At 34.0% G+C, this 23,688-nt stretch overlaps 1 protein-coding gene across 1 annotated transcript in view; it reads right to left on the bottom strand.

Annotated features, from left to right (window-relative positions):
* LOC126969783 (uncharacterized) overlaps positions 1 to 23,688 on the bottom strand; it is a 242,924-nt gene that overhangs the window by 182,739 nt on the left and 36,497 nt on the right. The window contains exon 2 of the mRNA XM_050815722.1: positions 18,666 to 18,802. The gene's annotated coding sequence lies outside the window, so the exon portion shown is untranslated. The remainder of the gene's footprint in view (positions 1 to 18,665; positions 18,803 to 23,688) is intronic.

Here is a 23,688-nt window from a genome sequence, read left to right as displayed (position 1 = left end):
ATTTAATGGGCAGGGCGTATCAATCAGCTGAACGACCTGCTGTCCCGTCCCTTAAAAAAATAAAAAAAACGATGGAAGTCAACTTTGTCGTCACTCCTCGATTAGATTCGGCACCAGATCATCTTGCCTAAAATATGACGAAGGCAGCGATGGCTGGTCCTTGCGTCATGTTGGTGAACGGGCGCTTCTTGGGCTGAATGGTTATTCCTGTCATCCCTAACTCTGTTTCTATTAGTAATCAAATGTTTTTCTTCTTTCATTCGTTTTCAGTGTGTGTAAGTTTTAATTATTTATTTACTCTTTGTATAAACTTATTAAAGTTGCTTTAAGCTTTCGACTATATCTGTTTTGCCACTATATTAAAAATGAATCGAAAGCCCTACAGCAGACAACGCAACGGACACATACAGTTTTACGTTTAGAATTGAAAATTTTAGAGATGTGCTTGTTTTGGTATTGCTAAAAGTCAGTCTCGCGCCAGATTTTGGTGAGTCAACACGTCCTGAGGAAGCCTCGTATAGCGGCGAAACACGTGTCGAATTGTTTAAAGACAATTATTGGCGGAATTAACACTAAAGAAAACTTAAATCATTTGTATAATTATGGATTTCCGCAAAGTAACGCCTAATTCAATAAATTTACTAAAGACACTCAAATCATTTGGATAGTTTAGAATTGAATTCAAGTATATGCTAGAAATAGTTAGTGATAGGGATTCCTTTACTCAGCCTGTTATATATCCTGGGCTATTTTTAAAAAAAGCGGCGTACTCGCCCATCATCACTCAGACTCGAACTGTAATAGCAGCAAGTAACAATGTATAGAAGATCTTGTTGTTCGTTGTAACTTTGATCGATGTTTTAATAATAGTGTATTTTTTAAAAATTGATATTAGAAACCTATCATTAGATACATATACACGTATGGGTTTTGATGAAAAAAAAATTATGAGTTTCAGTTTTTATTATGAGGAATCCCCAAAATTTATTGTTTTATTCTATTTTTGTGTGAAAATCTTAATGCGGCTTAGAGAATACATCTAATAACCAAATTTCAACAGAATAGTTCTTATAGTTTTGGAAAAAGGTGGCTGTGACATACGAACGGACAAAAATGACAAATCTATAAGTGTTCCGTTTTTGCCTTTTGGCAACGGAACCCTAAAAAGAATTATATTTTTCAGCATTCTTCCCACATATTAACACAACCACGAGTACTTGGGGAGATCTCACGACGCATATAACTTAACACTTAAACATGCCCCGAGGATTTTAAAACTTAGTTCCAGTAAAAGTTTATTACTCTCTGAGCACTTCTATTTTTAACTAAATGTTACATTTTAAAGCACATTGGTACTGTTTACGTACATTACAATTTCTTGTTTTTAATTTAATTTTACTGATGCTTTTAATCGTAAAATTGTAGACATAACTACATACTGTGTATTAATTTATTGATACGCCCTGCCCATTACAATGCAGTGCCACTCAAGATTATTGAAAAACTCAAAAATTCTGAGCGGCACTACAACTGCTCTCGTCACCTTGAGACTAAAGTTGTCAAATCTCATTTGCACGGTAATTTCAATAGCTACGGCGCCCTTCAGATCGAAACACAGTAACGCTTACACATTACTGCTTCACGGCAGAAATAGGCGCTATTGTGGTACCCATAATTTAGCCAGCATCTGGAGCAAAGAAGCCTCCCACTGTTTTCGGTTTTCGAATTGTACGTTTATTCAATGATTTATATAGTCAGCCTTGCTCTTGTGATTTCTCTGAGAACCAGAGGAATATACTCTCTTGTAGAAACAAGAGAGTATAGACTGCGGAGATCATATCATATTGTTAGGATCGCTGTTCTTGGAAAAGATTGACTTTCTTCCATACAATTTCATACACATTTACTCCAAAAATTCCTTAGCCTTAATATATTTCTTAAATTTATGCTCAGTGAGTGACTCTCTCAAATTTTATATATACTGTTTGGTATTTTATTGTCAAATTTGATACCAAGACGTACGAAGTAGCCCTTAACTCAAGCTAACCATGGCACATACAGTTTATTATTTTAAGATTTTATGACGATACGTCACTTGAAAGGTTAGCTCAGTTGGCAGAGCACAGGCAAGGAACGCCAGAGAACGTGGGTTCGAGTCCCACATCGTTCATAAAATTTTGTTATCAAATTTAATTTGTGTAATAATCCTAGAAGTGAGGGTTATCACGATGGAAACATAACAAATTGTTTAGTTTATTATTTCTTCTTGAATTGAATAATTTCAAATTACATTTTTTAATGCTGTAAGATTTTTGTAACAAACTTTATACGAATGTGTTGTGAAGGTTATATGACTTATAAGTAAAAGTAAAAAATCCAGCGAAAGATTTCACCACTCTTTAGGTATTCATTAAGTGGCATGTTGCAATATTAACAGAACACTAGGAAGCTTCTAGAAATACTTGTTATGATCCTGACGCTTTCATTATCCTGGAGAGTATTGAAACGAAGACAATAGCAGGCACAAAGGATGTGCACCTTACCTTACTATCTATGCTAGTGGTACTATGTCTATGATCATCCCAGTAGTGTCGCTGCTCTTGTGTTATGTAGATACATCATTATTACTAGTTTCTGATGACAAGCCACCTATCAAATGAAATTGGGGTTACTTACTTTTTTCTGGATGAAAAGAAATCTTCGTAAATCATTTGTTAGGTAAAGTAAATAATAATGATAATATTGAAACACTCTTATATAAATTATCTTGCACCAAACAAGGAATAGACTGTAAATATGGGCATAAGACAATGATATATTTAATACAATATACATACTTACACAAACGTAAATACTTATAAGCATACATAACTCGGAAACAATCATTGGTATACTAATCAAATTCAATTAAACAAAATATGTCGCTGCGGATACAGAGACTTTAAAAGAAAATTTTATGAACTGGCTTGCCAGTGCTCTGCCAACTGAGCTAGCCGTTCGAGTGACGTATCGTCATAAAATCTTGTTCGCTTTGTTCAACTCTCAGGTTGTCGCGCCAGAGGTCGTGGGTTCGAGTCCCGCATCGTTCATAAAATTTCATTTTCAAATTTTTTTTGCATATTAATGCTCGAAGTGAGGGTTATCACTTTGAAAAAATAGCAAATTGACTATAAAATAATTTACAAAAATATAACATCTTATTAGAAAATAAAAGAATTCTTAAAAAATATATTTGTATATTATAATTTAAATGAATATTTTGAAAATGCTCCCCACTACAAATTAAATTCTTTTAGTTATTATAATATCTCTCTCATACGTCGTAGATATATCACGTAGATTTACAAAATCAATCTTGAGTTTGATAATGAATAAGAAACGACCAACCAGCGAAATAACTTTTGCAATTGCATCTAAAACACGAAAATACAACGAAGGGCATAATATGATGATAAAAAGACAAAAAACATGGAGTAATATTATAACAAGAGAATAATATAAGTATAAATACTAACAAAAGAAACATACCACAAAAAAAATCGAGTCTGTAATGGAAAAAATTGGATGAAGCCTTTGCTAGCTGACCAACCAGATTAATAGGAAAAAATGCAAGTTTACATTATGTACTATGTTGATCTGGATAACAGAGTAGGTTTGTTTTAAATGCATTATTTATAACGGACGGGAATGGTCTACAGCCTATTAATAACTAATATACTAAAATGAAACTTATAATTTAAAATGTACTTGCTTTTACGATTTTCAAATTAGTTTTTTCATATAACATTTACCTCGTGATAAACCTAATCTAGGGATCGATAGGTAATCAAAATAAATCCAACATCATAATGGTCGGTTAATATAATATTACTGAATAATTATCAGATGCAGTTACTCGTATATGACATTTCGCGTTACTTACTTTGAAAATGACGCACTTCCATGTGAAATATCAAAAACTCCATTCCTATATCATTTATAGAAGTTTTGTACAAAATTTCAAGTTTTTGGCCCCAATGGTTTAGGCTGTGAATTGACGAATCAGTCAGTTACAACAAGAAATTATATATGAAAAAAAAATCGAAGTTTGGAAACGTATCTTCAAAGCTCCTGATTTTTAAGATGTTTATTGTCTGCGGTTTTCACTCATCATTAGGTTAACCGTTTGCTAACTCTGATAATGATTTTGTGGATATTGTGTTTTATATTCAGAATCTTAAATAATATTATAATTATTATTTTATATGAATTACACTAGTAAATTAAGCGGACATTTAATAACCACAATATAAAGTTGTTTCCAAAATGTTCAATGTACTTAAAGGAGTTTTCACTTAACAAACAAAACAAACAATGAAACATATCAACCATAATCCATTTTTACCAGTGGGTAACCAAAAATACTCCACCATAATATTAGTGAGCTCCTCAAAGATAAATTACTCAATATTAAATTCTAAACAGATTTGAAACAACTGCGAGAATGTAATGAGTTACGTTTCAAAGTTTAATAGCGTTTGAATGTTTCAACAAATCGAGCTAAAAATATACGTTAACTAAGAGGGTTTGTGTACATTTGTATGCATTTGTGATGTTCAATAATGTTCTAACTCAATAAAGGACGACAGAATGTTATGCTTAACAGGGAGATTTTAAACTTTAAAACCATTCGAATTTGTTTTAGTAGATTAGTAATTTAATTTTATGTACCACGATACGATTCCGACCTAATATGCGCATATGATTCCGACTCCGATATGATTCCGACCGCATATCAGACAGATAATTAAAAATGCACCGAATAAAATAAAGATGACTTGGAATGTGATTAACTGGGAATCTGGAAGAGTGAAAGACATTGAATACAATTTATCAATAAACAATACTATAATTCAATCTCAGCAGGAAGTTGCTTCTGCTTTTGAGATTTTTTTTTCTGACATTCCAGTTTCTATCACAAGCACTCTTGTCTCCTCCACCAGTGTTGCTGAGTCACTTCTTCTGGAAAATATTAAAGAATGCCAACAAACTTTCAATTTTAGTTTTGTTAGCCCTGGAGAAATAATTAAAACTTTAAGTTTCTCGACATGAAAAAAACTGCTGATATATGGGGCATATCTGTTAAAATAATAAGTTCAATAATTGATGTCATAGCACCATATCTTTCAATAGTATTTAATAATTGTATCAATCGTGGCGTGTTTCCTGGCCTTCTGAAACATAGTAAAATTACACCAATATTTAAGTCGGGATGCTCTTCTGACCCGAACAACTATCGTCCTGTGTCGGTTTTGCCGACTTTTTGAAAAAATAATTTTAAGCCAAATGCTTACTTACTTTAACTCTCATAACTTACTTCATTAGAAACAATTTGGATTTACTAGGGGACGTTCAACAACGGATGCAGGTGTTGAGCTGATCAAGAATATTTTTGATGCCTGGGAGGAATCGCAGAATGCACTTGGCATCTTCTGTGATTTATCTGAGGCTTTTGATTGTGTTCAACATTCAACGCTGGTCAGGAAGCTATACCACTATGGCATAAAAGGAACTGCGCTCGATCTTCTGACTTCATATCTAAACAATAGAATTCAGAGGGTCGACGTGAATGGCAGGAGATCTCCTGGGACTCCTCTCAGTATGGGGGTACCACAAGGGTCTATTCTTGGACCGTTCCTCTTCCTTATCTATATAAATGATCTTCTTAATCTTATAGAGAAAAAACATAAGGTAGTATTGTTAGCGGATGACACTTCACTGATTTTCAAAGTGTAAAGAAACCAAGCTGTGTATGACGAAGTGAACGATATTTTATCTGACATCGTGTACTGGTTTAGCGCTAATAACCTATTGTTAAATAGCAAGAAAACTAAATACATTAAATTTACCGTACCAAATGTCAAAAATGTAAATGCAAATGTTTTGTTAAACGGAGAGGTGATAGAACCGGTGGAATCTGCTATATTTCTTGGCATAACTCTAGATTCCAAATTACAATGGGGCCCTCATATTGAAGGATTGGCGAACAGACTTAGTCCTGCAGCATACGCGGTTAAAAAGATTAGACAATTAACTGACATAAATACGGCGCGACTAGTATACTTTAGTTATTTCCATAGTATTATGTCCTATGGTATATTGCTATGGGGCAACGCTGCCGATATTAATGCGATATTTATGCTGCAGAAGAGGGCTATTCGCGCTATTTATAACCTAGGTCCTAGGGAACCGTTGAAAGCAAAATTTAAAGAAATTAACATCTTGACTGTTGCTTCTCAATATATTCTTGATAATGTTATGTATGTTCATAGGCAAATAAGTGAATTTTCCAGAAACTGTCATAACCATAATGTTAACACCAGGAACAGACATCAGATAAACTGATGCCTACTACTCGGCTAAGTCGAGTTAGTAAGTCTTTTGTGGGAGTCCAAATTGGGAATGGAGCGACCGCCCTCAGGCTATTAAATAATAAGTTTAATTGTACAATGTTACTTTGTTACTTTGTAAATGTTACTTTAATTGTAAAACATATTTTTGATGAAAAAAAAAGCCCGCTGAGTTTGTTGCGCCCATTCTTCTCAGGCCTGAGGCATTCATTTTGGAATGGGTGGTAGATTTTTTGACTTTCAATGAGTGATTTCACATCCTATTTTGAATAAAAATATTTTAATTTGAATTTGAATAATTAAATAAATTATTTTAAAGTTTAAAACTAAAAAAACTCCTTTATTTTAGACTGGTTATCTTGGGGTATGGTTCAGTTTTCTGGCGTGTTTACTATGCTACGCATATCCTAAGACCGGAACGTAGGAGCGATTTCTTTGGCATGTGGCGTTTAGTGCCGATAAAGCCATGAATATTTCTTCTTTCAAAGAAAGGCTGGCCTTCTTTAAAATGACCAGATTGGATGAACGTAGGGAACTTTTGGATCTTCTGTTTACTCATAAACTACCTACTGAACGGCTTTATCGACTGCCCCTAATTGCTAAATAAATTTAGTCTAAGAGTACCAGTAAGAGATCCACGAAAGCCTATTACTCCACTTTGTCCTCCACTTCGTCGAACGATCCTAGGTACTAAGTCCCCAGACCCACGGTTATGTAAAATTTTAAATTCTTATAGCGTAGCTGATATTGACATATTTGCTGATTCCTTAGCCAAATTCCTCAAGACATTGGTAATCTTTACTAATGTTATAATTGGTAAATTAATGTTACTGTTTATAAATATGTAACATAATTATATAAGATTTATTAATTAAAAAAAAACTGTTTTATTCTTAACTTATTTTAAATAATACTTAAAATTAATTATTTCTGTGCATGCTGTTTATGTGTAAGTAATTACTACATTTAATTCCTTGTTTTAAGTTCTACTTTTTATATTTGTGTGTATTACGCTGCGCCTGTGACCTGAGACCTAAACGTGCCTGTAAATAATACATATTTATAGGTACCAGAACCAGAATAGAAAGTATTGTAATAGAAAAATTTGCAAAGATGCCTATTATAGTCATTAAAACGGGATAACCTTCTACAACATTTGGAAGTCAAGTTAAGTCAATACGAAATATATAGTCTCAAGGTGCTATACCTTGTGTAGGTGGTAACTTCAGTCTTCATTTCTTAGTTATCTCATTAGTTGTTACCTATTTTAAGCATGTTTTAAGTCAGTAGTCGTCTACCATTTTATTCCTTAATTGATTTTAAAATATACCGACGAATTGTAACCCTACTTTTTGAATTTGGTTGAAAAGACCGACGGATAAGGCTGAATTTTCTAGAAATGTGAAATTACACAAATTAATAATATATTAGCGTATAGACAAATAAAGAGTGCGAGAGAGATGAACGTAACTGAGATAAAGCAAGATAGAAAAGGAAAGCGAATCTATTGTAACTATCACCGATTTTGATTGACAAGTCGTAAACAGTCGGCACGCTTGCAATTAGCTCCTCAATATTTTATAATATTAAACCACTAACTAACGCACACACTGACAAATCACAATTGGTCAAATATTATCGGGCTGTCAGGTTGTCTTTTCGCTAGTATGTTCCAAGGCTATGGTTAAATTCAATATGAAAACATCTGAAGCAAAGCACACTTCAGCCAAGATTGGTTTCTGGTGACATTCTAAAATTACAAATTTTTGATTGAAAGAACAACAAGGGGAGGCTTGGTGACGCTCGCGGGTATCGGTTTACAAATAAAATAGACAATTACGAAGTACTCGGGGGTGAGAGATCATTATAGTGACGTGTCGGGTTGCCGGGAAGACGAGATATCTCACCGATTGAAATTATTAAATGGAAAATCAAGCTCAGTCAATATTAACAGATAAAATTCATTTTTGAGAGGATCCCTGAATGTTGGTATACTGCTGAGTGAGCTATCAGAATTACTTCCTATTACTTTTTAGCGAAAATTTTTCTTTTTAGTTTTTATAAAGGCTTGAAGTGAAATACTTTTTGTAAGAGTACTTCATGAAGTGAAATATATTATTTCACGAGCAACAGTCGACTATAAAAGGCATTTTTTTTCTCAATATTGATTAATTTGGAATTATTTTTGATGTCATTTCTAACACTACTACCGCTTTGGAAACAAATGGCGCTCTGAGAGAGAAGAAGGGGCGCATGAAACTCTAGTAGCATTCTTTTTTTGCGCTCTTTTTTTTTATAAAATATACAATATCGTACTGTGATTGCTATTTAATAATCATAATCTAGTCCCAGGCTATCCGATCACATACATATTAAGCTGTGGAGCAGTAGAATTTATGACAAACAAAAAAACATTGAAATTTATTTATAGATAATGCCTGAACAGTGGCTGGGATTTTATTATAAAAGTGTATACATTTACCCTTAAAGCTCTTATGTATCTTATGAAGCCTACAAGAATTTGTTAAAAGCAATCCGTTATTTCTAGTGTTATAATAATGAAAATCACTATTAAAAGCATATAGAAGGGTGATAAGCCAAAATTTACCTATTTTTATTTATGAATATAGAACAGAAAATAATTATATTTCGTGTTTATACGTAAGTATTCATCCCCACTATGGGTATTATTAACCTCGCAGTGATGAACCATGTAGGAAATTATGAAATTTATTCGCATGACAGCCTCTTTTTGATCTACTTTTGATGGTAAGTTCATTAGATTTAGTAATACACTTTAAGATCACATTACGGACAGCAAAAATAGTCCAATATTGTATCATGTAGCCATGAACTTAAGCTGAGAATACTGATCTAATCCCCCCTCCTATTTACGGGGCCCCCTCGGTCGTAAAACTTATAAATACCGAGAACGCATGCGTGCACCGCTTTACGATAGACTATGATGCATTAAAGAAGTAATCTTATAGGATTGTTGTTGAGACTAGCAATAACTTTGTAAAAAGGTGAAGTGTGAGTAAGAAATGCAATAAGAGAGGGTGCTATAACATTACCAGTGGGAGGCTCCTTTGCACAAGATGCCGGCTAGATTATAGATACCACACACGGTACCTATTTCTGCCATAAAGTAGTAATATGTAAACATTATTGTGTTTCGGTCTGAAGGGCGCCGTAGCTAGTGAAATTACTGGGCAAATGAGACTTAACATCATATGTCTCAAGGTGACGAGCGCAGTTGTAGTGCCGCTCAGAATTTTTGAGTTTTTTAAGAATCCTGAGCGGCACTGCAGTGTAATGGGCATAACGTAATTATTATCATCAGCTGAACGTCCAATCCGTCTCGTCCCTTATTTTTGAAAAAAAATATTTAAAATTTTGTAAATATTGAGTTCACTATATTACCTTATTGCATAGTTTTCGGAAAAATAATTGAGTTCTAATTTAATGCCAATTTGTATAGTTATTACAACTATTAAGTAATAAAAACATAATATGATAATATAATCTTTAAAGTGCATTCTAAAATGTTACTTCTTAATTTGAACAGTTGACTTATTTATATTTGATTTAGAGTTTTATTATCTACATCTAATACATAAAATCCCGGTGTTTGTTACCAAAGTCCTCCGAAACGGTTGAACCGATTTGTATGAAATTTTGTGTGCATATCGGGTAGGTCTGAGAATCGGCGAACATCTATTTTTCATACCCCTAAATGAAAAAGGTGACCCCACCTATAAATATATTTTGAAAAATACATACAGCTTAAAATTTTCACTTTTCTACGATCAACCTCTACAAAACGAAAAATCTACCTCTGTCTTTTAATCAGGATTTTTATATTAATCTATTCCATTCACAGATCCGCAATAGTTTTGCAAATAATTGTAGTTGGATAGATTTTATGTTTATTTACTTTTACTATTTCAATTGGCAATAGTTTACGCAAAAATCTAATGTAAAAACAAAGTTCCAATTACACGCATTTTAAAGATGTTTTATTTAAACAGTAACTGATGAATTTCTGTACATGTAAACAATTTTTAGAATTTTCGTCTGTTTGTCTGTGTTTTACTTCCGCTTATTTCAGTAACGGCTTATCAGGCTCGGATGCATTTTACACTCATGAATAATTATTAAATATAATATTATTTAATTAAAAGCCTGCCTATATTAAACAAAACAGTCTAAATGCGTCCAAACCACAACATCGCAACAAACCAAATCAAATTCAACCACTGTTTTTCATCAAACAGATAAACGAGAACACTTTATCATTGCGATGGTTTGTTTACGAGAGAGACATACAAATGGCGCGTCACTCCTGGGAATCGAACCCGGCCCTACCGCACGCCACGCGAGGGGAATGCTGATTAAGCATTTTGTTTACTACGTTTCTCTATACAAACCGATTCATATATTTGCAGCTCATGTACAATATTAAAGTCATAAAATAAATCTATTTTCTCAAAATGTAGCCTTTTGAATTCTTTTAATGTCAATTATTACACTACCGCCATTTGTAAACGATAGGCGCTCAGAAGATGCAAAAGAAGTCTCTCTCACTTAAATTTTATGAGCTCTTTTAAAAAAATACTAAAATACAATTTTGTACATGATTTATTAATATAAGATAATAATTAGAACGCGTGTTACTGTAACAGTATTTTTACGTTAGGATTTAGCGTTAAAGTAATATTTCGTGACCTGTGTGGGATCATGTTTTCAGAGGGACTGTGGTTGAATTTTATGCAAAACCTAATGTTATATAATACAGTTACAATACATTTTTAAATAATTTTATAACACTCGCGTTAATCTAAGTTACTCAAATTGTCATCCCAGACTGGCCCATTGGTTAAATAATCTAATCTTGAAATTTATTTAGAAATATAGTATGATATTTGCATGGCACTTAAACCCCCTTATTCATAATGGTCCGCTAACTTTAAACAGCCGCTAAGGAGTGTTTTTTCTCATTCTGACTTAGGTCAATAGAAGAAGACAGAGTGTGAATTAGCAATGCTTTAAGTTAGCAGACTATTATGAATAAGGGGGAAAGTGTTTATATCCTACAATTATGCATATTCGTTCATTGAAATCATGGCAACCATAGATTATCGATTATTCATCGTAAACAGCAACTTATGAGAATTTGTAAAGATTACCAAAAATTTATATATTGCGTCTCTGGCACCTTTAAAGTGTCTGTTAAAAATTTCCAATATTTCAATACTTCAGCATAAAAAACCATAAACAAAACAGGGTTGCCATTTAGACCGAAATAATCTCTTTATCTCGCTCGGCGAGGTATTTTGACGAATTGAATTCGTTTCAGTCGTGGGGTTACCAACGCGAGGCACCAGATGTCCATTCCCAGCTTCTGATTGACGCGAGATCTTCACGGTTCGACGATAATACCTTATTTGGAATTGTTTTTATACTCTCGATATTACAATTACTTCTGGGGATTTTGTTACCTGCTCTGCGAATAATAGAAAATAGGGAAGAATCATAAGAATGTGATCGTAATTTTATATCAGACGAAGTATGATTCTTTTTCCATCTTAATAGTTCATAAAATAAAAAAAAAATGTTACACTGTTTGAAAAAAAATTGAAAAGGCTTCAATCTCCATAGATATAATAATAATAATATTGACACACTTTTACACAAATTATCTTGCCCCAAACTAGGCATAGCCTAGACTATGGCACAACACTAGAGAAGGCCGAAGACGTTTGGATTTCTCTGTTCTTTCTTCTCTAAGTTCCATTCCAGCATTGCGTTAAAAGACTTGCCTATCATCTTGCAGAAGCTTACCTTCTTCTGTGTCCCAGTCTCTCTTTGGTAGTTCAATATTGATTATCATATATGTCTTATCATAAACTTCTTCTTGTTTCCAGAAAAAACTTTGTAGAATAGTACCTACCCAAGATATTCGAAGAGTTCCTTTACAAGGAGACAATAAGGAAAAAATGTGACACTATCAGACATCGCTCATCACGTCTATAAAAAGAGGAAAGGGACTTTTATAGACAAATCACGTTTAACTGATCTGCCAATTGCCGAGAAATCTATTTCATACCGGGACCCTTTTTAACTGGGTCAAATCTATAACGGTCTTGAAGCGGTAAATCCCCGAAAGTTTGAATTTGGAACAGTTACGGCCCATCGGCCAATCGGAAGGCCCTCTTATCGCGATCCAATGACAACGGACAGATTACAACGGAGCCGTAAATTCGATAATGGAACTCAACTTTGTTAATTATCGATTGAGAAAGTTTTCTGAATAGCGATATTGAAAAAAACTCTATATAAAGTGGAAATAAATCAAGATCCATTTCAATTATAACATATGAGAACTCTGCAAATAGAAAAAAATGTGTGTGCGTGTGTGTCAGTTCCGACGAACAACTATTTCGTTATTAATAAACGCGAAGTAAAGTTATTCCAATTTTAGAGCATTTTGTCTATACATTAACTTTGTCACTACAGGATTACATGACAGGGAGGAGTAATTTTAACCTTGGAGTAACTTTACAATGCACCTATCAACCGGACAGCTTAGAGCACAGGAGTTTACTCAAATTAAAATTTTAAATATTATTTCAATCGGAAATGTTAACTTAAACTGACGTAACGGCTCAAAAATCATCATGGCGTCGCGTCACAGGATATTTGGTTGATATATTCCGAAATATTGAGGTAATTTTTACACCAAAAACAAAAATTAACTTGTTTAGCCTACTACGCAGTAAGGAGCGTTAGTAAGTCTTTCTCTTGGGCGATATATTATGTGCTTTTACAATATGGTCCCATAAAATATGTTTTTCATATTTAAAATTTCTTTATTGGTATTAAAAGTATTACTTGATATAAAAAGGCATTTATTTTCTCAAAACTGATTCCTTTGGAATTCATTTTGATGTCATTTATAACACTACCATCGCATCGAAAACAAATGGCGCTCTGAGAGAGAAGAAGCGGCGCAAGAAACTCTATTTAATATTAGTTGACAAACCTATGTCAGAAGATTCCGCTTCCTATAATCTATAATCATTAAGTAGGTACCTACTTGACACTAATAAGGTGTGGGTGTGTGTGTGTGAGTGACGATGTGTGTGTTTGTGTAAGTGTGTACGTGAATGTGTAATAAGCTTTATAATTGTTTGTTTAATTAACCTCTGGAATGGAGCAATCGCTCTCATGCCTTACTAATTAATTCTATTGTAACGAATATTCATTAAAAAAAGTGTGTGTGTACTTTATTTTTATTTTATTTTATTTGGGACACAAAACAATTACACACTAGATGATTACATTAGAGGAAGAAATAACATAAGTAGTACTAAGTGCATAACCAACGACAATATCCACGGGTTACTATATAAGTGTTAGATAACAAGAAAGAAAAGTAGTTATTACAAACAGATGATGCTTACAATATTATTATGATGTTACATATAAGTCTCCAATGAGAATATTTAATTTCATAACAATGAGATTTAAGTTTAAATTTAAATAAATAACATTTATTAAGTTGATGCTGTTTCAATGTGCTATTAATTGCTGATTTGAATTGTAGTTCCGATATACCTAATATGTCAATATCTGAAAAGATTTCTTTGTATGTGCTAAATAGGCGTTGCAGAGGCGCGTGTTTGCCGGAGTTGGTTCGAATTGGGCTAACTGCAATAAGGGGACGCTTTCGTACACTGCGCTGACATACAACTCTTGGGACCTGGAAGTTTAGATTGTATACACGCAAGAAGTGATACTTTTTTTTGGCGTAACAAAGCAAAAATATTAAAAAATATTTATTCCTCCTGCTATTCTATGTTTGTAGAAACAACAATATTGTAAAAATCTTGCAAAGATGGCTTTGACAATAAATTATTAAATAACTTACATGGTTGTATGGACCTGAACCCTTCACCTGTCCTAATAATGGACGAAGAAACCAAAAAAAAAACTAAGGAATGTCGCAAACGTCAGACAATTTTAGGAACCAACTTCACTTTTGTGTTACAGTGATGCGCGCGTATCTTCAAATTTCACTTTCATAATTTTTTCATAACGCGCCTAAAGAAGTATAACTACAAATAAGTAAAAAAGAAGTTGAAGTTAAGTTGTGTGCCTCTTATCCCAATTGATTCCAGTTTTTGCACAAGGATGGGGAGAGATACAGTATCAAATGCCTTTTTCAGGTCAATAAAGACTGATAGGCACTTTTTCCTTTTGTCAAGGTGATCTGTAATTAGCGAAGTTAAGGATATTACTGCATCTTCCGTTGATAAGTTCTTCCTAAAGCCACATTGAGTTCTTAAGTTCTTCTTCTCTTCTTCTTCTTTTTTAAGTTCCTTTCGCCTGTTCTTCTCAAGTCTGAGGCTTCTTAAATTTTCGACAACATCAAAAATCAAAACTAAAACATTGTAACATCTTATCTAATAATAATTACATAATTAATAATCCTTATTAAAAGTAGGACAAGTATATCGTTAGGTCAGTGAACTGTTGGCTCAGCATTGTCCTGGGAGGTAAGCGTCCTTGAGATGACGTCATAAGGACCCATTCTATAGCCTGGCTTGAAGTACTGAGCTCTCACTTACCTTCGTATTAACAAATCTTTCTTTTAACAACTTGCAATCTTCATTTTTTATTAAAGCTTCTTAAGCAAGCTTTTAAGTTTTTTTTTTTCGATTCACACGGGTAAAGTGAAAGTCAAAGTCAAAGTTATTTATTTGCCAGAAACATTCACAAGTAAAGTTGTTACAAATTTAAGAGCAGGCACATGTTTCGTCTTGACAGACATGCAAATAATTTTGTGGATTCACTTCACAATATTATAAACCTAACACAATCAATAATTACTGCTACATTTAATTTGACCAACGTAAAACCTACTAAAACACCTTTCAATACACAATTACAATAATAAATTAAAAGCTAAGAGACAATGTAGTAAAAATAATCACAACAAAATAGAATATTATTGGTAAAATCAGTATTGGTGCCAGTTACCACTTCGTTTAATAATATTTGTTTATTGTTTAATAATGTTAATAATTAAAAATTTAAATCTATTTAACACAGTCTCCTCTCTTATTTCTTTTGGTAATTTATTAAATATTTTACACACATAACATGACAGTTTTTTGGTACAAAGTGGTTCTAAAGTGGGGTACTCGAAGTCCAAAGTTCAAAGAAGTTTGTTTAGCTAATAATAAATATCCGAACGACTGAGCCTCACACTTTATTATTAAAAAAGACTTTCCTAATAAAATGTAACCATAAATTATGTCATTCTTTAGGATTATTACAACGTCTGCTATCTTTTAGGATGGAAGCTAAATGGGTTCCACCATAGACCGATGATGATTTGTATGCGTTAACTAGTGGTTTAATATTCATAATACTAAGGAGCTAATGCCTAGAGTATATAAAAGTCTACGTGTACCGCACCCACAGCAAAAAAAAGACGTAGTGTTAAATATTATTGTGTTTAAGTTTGAAGTCTCAGTTAATGAAATTACTGGACTAATGAAACTTAAAATTCAATGTCTTAAAGTGACGAACATATTCACGATTCCACTCAGAATTTTTTTTAAGAATCCGATTCTGCATTGTAATGTGCAGAGGGTATCTCTTACAATCAGCTGAACGTATTGCTCGTCATCACTATTCTCATTTCATGAAACACACAACTGAATGAATCACAGTAGGTAAATTAACTCCTTATTTTTAGTTCTATAACTAGCTAGCTTTTGAACTACACAAATCGCTTATATAATAAATTCATCTCCAACACATAATTTATATATTAAATGTAAAACGGATTTTAAAACAGGCATTAACGGGATAATCTAGCGTAGTACACATCAAGAAGAGTAACAACGTTTCCTCTCAAGTTGCACCAAGATACCAAAAGTGAATACTCGTATATCAGCGAGGCCCCGGGTCACTGCTCGCTTGGTAAGCTCTTAAACATAATTCTCAGTACAAAGCCTCCACAACTGCTGGTATCATTAAATTTTCAGTTGCAGTTCAAGTGTGGCAATTTCGCGACTCTATCTGTGAACTCTAGCAGGTGAAGTGACTCATTTTATACTTCAACTGTTTATAGGTGCATTACATTACATCCTTTAATCTATTGTTTCAAATTTCAAAGGCTCGAATACTGGGAATAATTCCTATTTGTTGCTAGCTACTTAGAATAGTGTTGTGTAAAACTCTGGAAATACTGCATGGTCTGGATCAAAAACTAAATGAAATTAGTTTGATTTTTGAAGTGAAACTTCTTTGACGTGTGTATTGGGTTTTATGAAACGAAAGCGTCTAAGAGCGCTTTCGCACTACGTCCGATCCGAATCCGTGAAAACACGGTCCGAAGTAGTCGTAGAACTATTTTTATGGTAGTTTACGCACTAGATCCGGCTTCCGTCATTCGATTAATTAATATTGTAAATATATCTACCCTTTTCTGTTCTGTTATAGTTAAGGTCCTATCTTCACAAATTAGATTGTTTATTTATTTTTTTTCATTTTGTTATCTGCAGACTGTCAACACCGTCTTATTTATTGATATATATTTATTAGTTTAATGTTTAAAATATTACAACACGGCTTTGTATCGTTTCAAAAAATACTAAAGTAAACCTATGCGATGCGATGTCTTGAGCGTTTTCCTAGAAAATAATGCAAAAGTGCGGTTCTCAAGGAACTTTCTTTCACATACAACCAAACTATGGAATGAGCTGGGGCACCTTCAAACTACATAGACACCAGGAGAACATAAACATGGTAGCGGTGATAGTAATGTCTTTCATGGCGGTTGAAATCATGTGTCATCCTAGCAATATGTACCAGGACTTCATATGAAATTTAGAGGTTAAATGTAAATATAACATCCGATGCAGCGATTCCGTTTGACCAACTGAGTTTTTGGACGCCAAATTGAATGAAAATGTACAGCAGTCGCATCGTATCAACAACAAGATTAAAAACAGTAATTGACGTAGTATTCCAAAGATATATTGACCAATAAGGACGAAAGTATTTATTTCATACTTAAGTTACCATAACCCTCTTGTATCATTTATCAAAAATGTAAGCTCTGAGTCTGAATAAACCTATGTAATATATAGGAATAAAATGTAAAATAATTATCAAACTTTGTATCACTATGATCATTACTAAAACCAATATTCTCTTCCCGAAATTTTACATTAGTCTCATGATCTTGAAGCCAAGATTTTTGAGGCCTCAGTTCTACCACCTATCCAGAAATTAAGAAGGCCAGTTAAAAATCCAGAAAATTCTCGAATAACACAAAGTAACGGTATCTCTATATAAAGTCTCGCTCATAACCTGCCTATACGTCACAATAACCCTCTTGTATGAACAGCCCTACTTTGCCGCCCAACCACGTGTATTGTCTGCTGAAAAGGGCGACCCTTAAGCTAAATAGTGAAGCCTAGCTGCAGGCTTGACTACGGGATCACAGGGCTCATTGCGAGACCTCGGCCTATTAGCGATACCACTATTAAAACTGTGAAAGACGCGGTTATAAGCACGATGTCAACCGGCATAATATAAAATAGAACTCTACATTTTCTATGAATTCAATATCACTTCAAAAGTAGATAGACCATTTTAATTTATGGATGTTAAAATGTATATTTAATATGGTTTAAATTTGACAAAACTGCGTTTAGGTTATTGTTGTTAAAGTTAATTCGTAGGCAGCGATACTTTATTATAAAAAAAAAATGTGTTTGTTAGTTCCTTTCCTGTAGATATCTATCTAGATATTAACATTATTATATAATTTATTGTATATATGCTTTTGGCAGCATTGGAACACCAACTTATATGTTGTGGATATGAACTAGTATTAAAATACCAGTTACCAGTTACCAGGGGGAGGCTCCTTTGCACAGTATACCGGCTAGATTATGGGTACCACAATGTCGCTTATTTCTGCCGTGAAATAGTAATGTGTAAACACTGCTGTGTTTCGGTCTAAAGGGCGTCGTAGCTAGTGAAATTACTGGGCAAATGAGACTTAACATCTTATGTCTCAAGATGACGAGCGCCAATATAGTGTCGCTCAAAAATTTTGGGATTTTCAAGAATCCTTAGTGGCACTGCATTGTAATGGGCAGGGTGTATCAATTACTATTAGCTGAACGTCCTGCTCGTCTCGTCCCTTATTTTCATTAAAAAAAGATAAAAGCATGTCCACACAAGTACCTGACAATCTCGCGCTGTGCGGCGTGTAGCTTGGCCGCGAGTCGTGCGGCGTCGGCCTCTGCGGCGCGGGCTCGGGCCTCCCAGTCGCCGCGCGCACGACGCTCGCGCTCCGCATCGTTGCGCGCAGCTCCCTCGCGCTGCAACAAAACGAAACAAACTATGTATTATATCTTTAAACGAGCAATTCTTGTAATAATTTTGGTTAGTGACGACCTGTATAGCCAAGTGGTTAGCGATCCTACCTACTAAGCTAGAGGTCCCGGGTTCGAATCCCGGTAGGTGCAAGCATTTATATGATGAATATGGATGTTTGTTTCCGAGTCATAGATGTTTATATGTATTTATGTGTATGTTTATATGTATTTATATATGTTTAAGTAAGTATATTGTATTAAATATATCGTTGTCTTGCAACCCATAACACAGGCTATATGCCTAATTTGGGGCAAAATAATTTGTGTAAAAAGTGTGTCAATATTTAAAATTAAAAAAAAAAAAAATCCGAATCTCGGAAGCGGCTCCAACGATTTTAATGAAATTTAGTATACAGGTAGTTTCGGGGGCGAGAAATCGTTAACATTAGAATACAAAGGTTAATTTCGTAGCGATATACAAGACTATAATAGCTCAGATAGGACATTGGGTGATCCGGAAAGCAGAAGACCCCGGTTCGAATCCAGATCTCCTATTAATTTTTTTTGTTCAAGTTTTGTACCTTCTTAAAAATCGTCTAGGTACTTTAAAATTTAATATCCATGTTAAAACTACTTATGTTCAAGTTCTTCATTTCCGTGGTCCTACTCCACGAAAAATGACAAACCCCCAACGATGTACAATGATTACTAGTTCATATTTTGCGTTTCATATTTCATTTTTCACGGGATAGAAGGGAAATTCAGCCTGCGCGTTATGTTGGACAAACGTTATCCATCAAGATATTACTTAATTTAATTCTAAAAATAATTATATAATATCGTAAGAAACAACATCGGAAATAATATTATATTTTTATAAATATCATTGCACAAATGCATTGCATGCATTTGTGCAATGTCCAAACGTGGGAATGTTTTTTTTTCTTTTGAAAGTATACATACGGAATACTATCAATCAGATTTCCAAAAACAGCATTTAAAGGAATATCATGAAATTGAATGTTTTGTATCGCGATCCGATAAAAATCCAATTTGACGGTGTCGCACACTTACAACACGTCGCACCGATAACAAGCACGCCACGCAATCTGTGTGTTGACACTTTCATCTCCACTATATCTAAAACTGTTTTCCAGATTAATATCAAGTATAATAATTTCTATAATTTTTGTAACATAAACAAATTAATATCCAATTCAAAATAATATATATCCGTACTTTAATCGTGCGCAATTGATTACAAAATAAAGAATATATATTTTTTATTGATACAAAGTCTCATTCTAGTTAATATGTACCTATTTTTAAATCCATAAGGAAAACAGACTGCTTGAAAGATTTAAACTTTAATTTTATATACAAGTATCGCGCTTTGCTCTCTAATGCAATTCCTAATAATATTATAATTACGAATGTAAGTTTGTTGGTGTGTTTCTGACGATTTCTCGTTACTACTCAACCAAGCAATATGAATTGTTTTTTTTATGGAATAGCAGGACAAACGAACGTACGGGTCACCTGGTGTTAAGTGATCACCGCCGCCCACATTCTCTTGCAACACCGGAGGAATCACAAGAGCGTTGCCGGCCTTTAAGGAAGGTGTACGCGCTTTTTTTGAAGGTACCCATGTCGTATCGTCCCGGAAACACCGCACAAGGAAGCTCATTCCACAGCTTTGTAGTACGTGGAAGAAAGATCCTTGAAAACCGCACTGTGGAGGACTGCCACACATCCAGATGGTGGGGATGATATCTAAACTTGTGGCGTGTCGTGCGAAAGTGGAATTCGGCGGCAGGAATCAGGTTAAACAGCTCTTCGGAACACTCCCCGTGATAAATGCGGTAGAAGACACACAATGAAGCGACGTCGTGTGTGGCTGGACCTGCGCTTTGTAGAGCGCTAGAATGTGGGCCGGCTTGAAGTATTGCCGAGCTCTATTGATGCCAATTTGAATTTTGCACACACATTGAATTAAATCACAATTTTTGCTTTGAGGCCGATGAAGCGGCTCTAGATTTCCTCTGCAATTGCGGCCTACTAATGCATAAACGTAAATCTTTGGTGACTACACCCTGCTCCTAGGTGCTGTTTGCAATAAGTATGAGTGGCGCACACAATAGTTTAATTCTGGTCGCGGTGTTATTAGGAGTCATCATTACTAGAAAAATAGCAACCCTCTCCAAATAAATAGTAAAATCACAAGAATTCTTCTTCTTGTAATTTTTAAGAGATCCCGAGGCAACTTGATACGAATTTAAGGCTTACGACGTCGCAGGTAAAAGCTAGTGATACAATAACAGAGTGAGTTAAATGCTCTTATAACCAGCTTAATAAACATGCCATATACAACAATTTAAAGTAGCCAGAATCCCAAATCAGAAATGAGAGCTTCCAAACCGAGACTCAAACAAACTTAACAGCCATTTAAATGTACGTGTAGCATTATTATGTCGTTTAATGTTCCTAAATTAATGGTTAAATAAACATTAACAGTCGCTATCGGGGCAAGTTACCTGCAGTTACCGCGGCTTGCAAAGATTTTATCAAAGCGGCGGCTTAAGTATTGAGCGAATGGCGTTACAACTTCTGCTTAGACTTAAGAGCATAGACTTACAATACGTGGTGTACAGACGAACAATGGTTGCGAGAGAACATCTCTTAAGAAATACAGAAAAATAGAAAAGGAAAGCGATTCTATTGCAACTATGTATAACTATCTATTTAACTATCACCAGTGGATTATGGGTACCCCAACGGCGCCTATTACTGCATCAAAGCAGTTATGTGTAAGCAATACTGTGTTTCAGTCTGAAGAGCGCCGTAGCTAGTGTAATTACTGGGCAGATGAGACTTGACATCTTATGTCTAAGGCGACGAGCTCAGTTGTAGTGCTTCTCAAAAATTTTGGGTTTATCAAGAATCCTGAGCGGCACTGCATTGTAATGGGTAGGGCGTATCAATTACCATCAGCTGAAGTTCCTGCTCGTCTCGCCTCTTACTTTAACTACATATTTTGATTGTCAAGTCGTAAGCTACGTTTGGCACTCGCTTCTTATTATTCTGAATACAAAAACCACAAAAAAAAATAACCAGATGAAACATTTACAAATTTGCAAATTTTAAATTTACTAATTTTCGCAATTATTTTAGCGCCCTCTCATGTTTATTAAAAAAAACTATTTAAAAGTACATAGTATTATATCTTGTAAGAGTATGCCCTGTGCGAGATTTATTCGTCCATAACCCCTTTTAACGATTTTTTTTTGTTGGTTTATAATAGTTGGATTAGAAATACCCAAATGCTGTGGTTATGTATTTTTTTTTTTCAAAATAAAGATTCAATGATTTGTGATTTAATATTTTTAACCTGTTCTCCACACCTTGCTTTCCAATGAATAATTTTTTTCAATAGAATTTTACGAGAATTTATAGCTATAACATATATACAATATAACTTAGAAAACTCTCACCTCTCGATAAAGTTGAGTGAGTTTTAAATATAAAATAAAACGCCTCCGCTCATGACTTATCCCGCTTCATTCATTCGTTTTTAGCTTGAAGTTTGATGAAGTTTTAATTGAAAATTAGTCTGGACCGTATCTTGCCGGTTCATTTGGTCCCAGTAGACCGACCAGCCAACTCAGTTTACACTCTCCTTAATGGAACTGCTGACTAATGTCCTTTAGATCATTAATTTTGTATTCTATTTATTTATACATCATACCTACTGTATTACTTACACTTTAACATCGGTATTGTAACATTACAGCGTACACAGCACTAACAATATAAAATCTTATATATAAAATTCTCGTGTCGCGGTGTTTGTTACCAAACTCCTCCGAAACGACTGAAGCGATTTGTATGAAATTTTGTGTGCATTTCGGGTAGGTCTGAGAAGCTAGCCTATCAAATAATAATAAATACATTAACAGAATTCAGTATGCTACCATAGTTGCCATGCTATATTTTACCCATAGATTTTCTCAGAGCACACAAACTATGGAAATGGTCTTGAGAGATTTTCAAAGACTTTATCTATAAATTTTACTCCGTTGTTCTAAATACGAAAAATGTCTACACTCATTGTTTCCAGGATGAGGTGGTTAAGTTTTTTTTAGTTAAAGTCACGGACTAGTAAAAAAATAAGGACTCCTTGTCACCTTACACAACAGTGTAGCACCAAAAAAAGCCGATTAACGTGTAAATACATAGCCCCACGCACACACTTACACTACTACAGGCCGATAGGCGGCCATTATTGGAATTGTCATCGTCTGTGACGGATCAGTTTGCGTCTCAATAAAATGTTGTGGAAAAGTGTAAAAACGATACTATATAAGTATTTGTGGCCTTATATGATTATTTAAGGGAGAAAAAATTGTGTAACTAGTCTCCCCCGTAACCGGACAAATACTAGCATAACAATGCTTTACTTGCTAATATCACGGCGTGGAGTCCTTCTTTTTTACTCGTCCGTGGTTAAAGTATTAATTATGAAAAGCTAGTCAGTTACACTCATCACATATCAATACTTATGTGGTGTTACAATCCACAGATTTGAAATAATTGTACTAATATCTACATACTAAAAAAATTCAACAAAGTTTTACAAACTATGTAAGTAAATCATTTTTATTTATTTATTCATGTATAGAAAACAAACAGTATTACAATAATAAATATTAACACAACTTAAAACTCACACTTTCACCAGTGAAGTTTCCAAAAATTATACTACACTTTTAGTTAGAAATTAACGATAAAAACCACAAATCAAAAGTAATACAAATTAACAAAATAATCACTAAGTCATATAAGTTATATAATACTATAAATATGACTGTATACTCTAAAACTAACCATAA

The sequence above is a fragment of the Leptidea sinapis genome, chromosome 1, assembly GCF_905404315.1.
Source record: "Leptidea sinapis chromosome 1, ilLepSina1.1, whole genome shotgun sequence".
NCBI lineage: Eukaryota > Metazoa > Arthropoda > Insecta > Lepidoptera > Pieridae > Leptidea > Leptidea sinapis.
The sequence above is the reverse complement of the archived record's forward strand: the minus strand, read 5'-3'. Positions and strand labels throughout refer to the sequence as shown.